Raw genomic sequence first — 4,013 nt, 5'->3', positions numbered from 1 at the left:
CTATAAATCTGAAAAAAATAGAACTTCTAAGGCAAAGTGGCTCAAATGATGAGGTTATTGTATGCAAGTGCAAATGTACTTTTTGCGAGTTATACCCCTGGCCAAAAATGTCAATAATGAGTAAACGCCCACCTCATTTTTTTGGCATAATTTAATTGACATTCTAAATGTTATGTTGTGTTCCAAATTTCAAGTTCTACATCATGCAGGTCAAAATATATAGGTCAACAAAAGTTAACAAAGGTCAAAATCGAAAATTGAAAATATGGAAATTTTAAAACCTGATCCTTTTTTGAAACTCTAAAACTGAAACAACTGAGCTGTTAACACAAACTGGCCAAAAGGATGAGGTAACTGTGTGCAAAGTTCTTTTTTGAACAAATGTATTCTATGTGAGTTATGCCCCTTCCCCAAAATGTAAACAATTAGTAATTCAACCCCGATGTGCCACACCCTTCTCAACTTTTTTGTTGTAGGTGAATTCATATTCAAATTGTCTAGTTGTGTTCCAAATTTCAAGGTTCTACATCAAATAGGTCATAAGATATACAAACACTAAGCTCAAAGAGACACAAATATTGTAAAAAAAAACGATTGTTATATATCAATGGAAAGTGCATGGGAGTAAATATAAGCGATGCAGTGAAAAGATCTAACGAGTTGAAAGAATTACAACATATAAGAGAAATGCGAAATAAAAGATTAGAAAACAAAAAAAAAGGCAACGGTTTTAAAATTATAAAAATGGATAAAAATGTCAATGATAATTGCCCAAACTCCTAAAACTTATTTCGGTTCTGACATTCAAAAATCATTAGGTTCTCTTCCTGGATTTCCATGGGCAAAATACCCCGGAGAAAAACATCTTCCCAGTCATAATTATACTGGTCCTGGTACAAGGTTAGATCTACGATTAGACGAAAACGATAAACCCAACCGGGTGAAGAACCAGTTAATAGAGTTGATGCTGCTACACTTAAACATGATATTTTATACAGAAATAAAGACATAACATCCAGACATGAGCCAGTCAGACAAATGATAATCGAACTTGAAAATATTCCAAATCCAACATTTAAAGAGAAAATACAAAGAGCATTAATTATAAAACTCTTAAAAGCAAAGATGAAATTGGGTATGGGATTGGCAGATGAAATTCATAAAGAATTTAGAAAAAACAAACATTTTTTAAAAGTCAAAGTGTTTGATAAAGATGAAATATGGTCAGCAGATTTAATTAATATGCCAGTCGAAAGAGGATATAAATATTGTTTAACCGTTATAGATTTGTACACAAGATATACTTGGGTTATTCCTCTCAAAAATAAAACAGGATTATCAGTCAAACACGCATTTGAAACAAAAATACAACAATCCAACAGATGACCTCAAAAGTTATGGGTAGATAAAGGGAGCGAATTTTATAACAAAAATATGAATTCTCTGGGATTTGAAATTTATAGTACGCATAATGAAGGTAAAGATGTAGTTATTGAGAGATATAATAGAACTCTAAATATAAATTATTCAAAAAGTTCACGGAATTGAAATCTCAAAAATGGCTTAAAGGAGTGTTAATACTTAAAAACTATAATTTTCAAGCAAAAACTGGGGGGTGAGTAGTATATGAGTATATATATTGGGGCCACCCCCTGGTTTTTGCTTGAAAACTATAGTCTTTTAAGTATTAACACTCCCAATACTTAAAAAACTATAGTTTTCAAGCAATAACCAAGGGGTGCCCCAATATAAACTAGTGTCCAAAAGAAACGATACCGACTTATTTTCAATATCGTCTTTTACTAAGTGAATTGTCTAATATGACAACATGCCGATTCTTATTGCACATCCCAAACACTACCGGGAACACGTGATCACTTCCGGGAACGTAAATTTCGTGAAAGTGACATTTCCCTCTCTAGCATGTTCTGCACGTGCATAAAAACTGTATAAAATGGCTGATCAGACACGTTGATAGCACAGCAACAAAAAGAACACAAGATATGCCACGTTTGACAGCCATTGAGAGAGAGAGAGCCGTTGGAATGGTCCAACAAGGAGAGAAACACGTCGACGTCGCCAGAAGGTTGGGCTGTGCATGCATCACTATCACCAGGTTGATGCAGCGGTTACGTCAGACAGGTCAGACTGGGACACAGGATCAGTCGACAGACCGTCTACAGGAGACTACGGCAGTATGGTATCCGGCCACGTCATCCCTACCGCGGACCGCTCCTGACGCCTCGACACCGGAACAACAAACTGATCTGGGCCAGGCGAGTTCAACGTTGGCAACGGCGGGACTGGGCACGTGTTATGTTCTCTGATGAGAGCAGATTCCTCATCTTCAAATATAGCTTGCCAGGCAAGGTAACATACGCCCACAGATAGCTTTGATTGTAAGTATTATGAAATTCGATATATTTACCATCTTCATAATGACATTGACACACAAAATCAAAATCAAAATCAAAAGAATCTAAGAATGTAAAGAATTGTAGCTTGTAGAGTGAGCACAAGTTGCACAATATAGCTAATAGAGAAAAACGTCAAGTCAGACAGGATATTTTGGTGAAAAATTATCCGATCATCACAAAAATCGATAGGGATCATCTTCATAATGACAATGACACACAAAATCAAAAGAATCTGTAAAAAAGTGTAGCTTGTAGAGTGAGCACGAATTGCACAATATAGCCAATAGAGTAAAATGTCAAGTCAGACAGGATATTTCCCTGAAAAATTATCCGATCATCACGAAAATCAATAGGGATCATCTTCATAACAACATTGACATACAAAATAAAAATCAAAAGAATCCATAAAGAACTGTAGCCTGTAGAGTGAGCACGAGCCAAATGTGAACGGACGGACCGACCGACGGGGTGATTACAATATATGCCCATCTTACGTGTGGGCGTATAAAAACGATGGACGGCAGCTTGTATACCGACGATTGGGTGAACGTTTGGCGCCTAACTGTATCCAACAGGTCCGGCCGTTTGGAGGTGGAGGGTTAATGGTTTGGGGTGGCATATGTGGTGACGTCAAAACGAGGCTTGTCGTAATTCGTGGAAACCTGAATGCACAGCGTTATATTGATGACATCCTACAGCCTGTTGTAGTGCCCTTTATTCAGCAACAGCCTCGTGGACTCCTTTTCCAACATAACAATGCAAGGCCACACACAGCAAGATTGACACAGAACTTCTTTCCCAAGCCAACGTACAGGTTTTGCCATGGCCAGCATGTTCACCGGACATGAATCCCATCGAGCACTTATGGGACCACCTTGATCGGCAAATCCGACGTCGCCGTGTGCCTCCAGTCAACGTCCAGGACTTGGAACGATGTCTCCTCGAGGAATGGCAACGCATCACTCCCAACGTCATCAGACGTTTGACAGCATCAGTCCGTAGGCGTGTTCTGGCATGTATTGATGCTCACGGTGGACATACCCGCTACTGACTTGACTTTCTGACGTGTGGTGTGACATTTCCCGTTGTTTCTGTGATCAGTGCTCTAACGAAATGTTCTTTTTTCGACCCCACCCATCTTTAAAGGCTTGTCATCTTGGCTGTACAGATTTTATTGAAATGAAATTTTTGTACAGATGTTGTGAAAGGATTTCTCAAAAGCATAACACCAATCCTAAACTTCTGCATTGTTTAGTTTTTCTTTTATGTCGTTGCAAACAGGTGGTATTGTTTCTTTTGGACACTAGTTTATATACTCATATACTACTAAGATAATGCAAGAAGGGCGTTTATTGGTCAAGGGAGACCATGAGAATGCTGACATTTGATGACACAGGAACACAATGCATAATCTTTTATAATACTTGATAACTATAAGCTTATTTAGTTGGGTAGACTCTTGAGGTCAAGGACTAAAGGTGTCAAAAGGCTATGTAGTATTATCTAATAGACTACCCTTAGATGTAGATTCTACATTAGCAATGACAACAGACATTTAATTTCAAGTAGCCGAGGTATTAATTGACTCTTTAAAAT

Source organism: Lottia gigantea (genome assembly GCF_000327385.1).
Source record: "Lottia gigantea unplaced genomic scaffold LOTGIsca_202, whole genome shotgun sequence".
Classification (NCBI taxonomy): domain Eukaryota; kingdom Metazoa; phylum Mollusca; class Gastropoda; family Lottiidae; genus Lottia; species Lottia gigantea.
The sequence above is the reverse complement of the archived record's forward strand: the minus strand, read 5'-3'. Positions refer to the sequence as shown.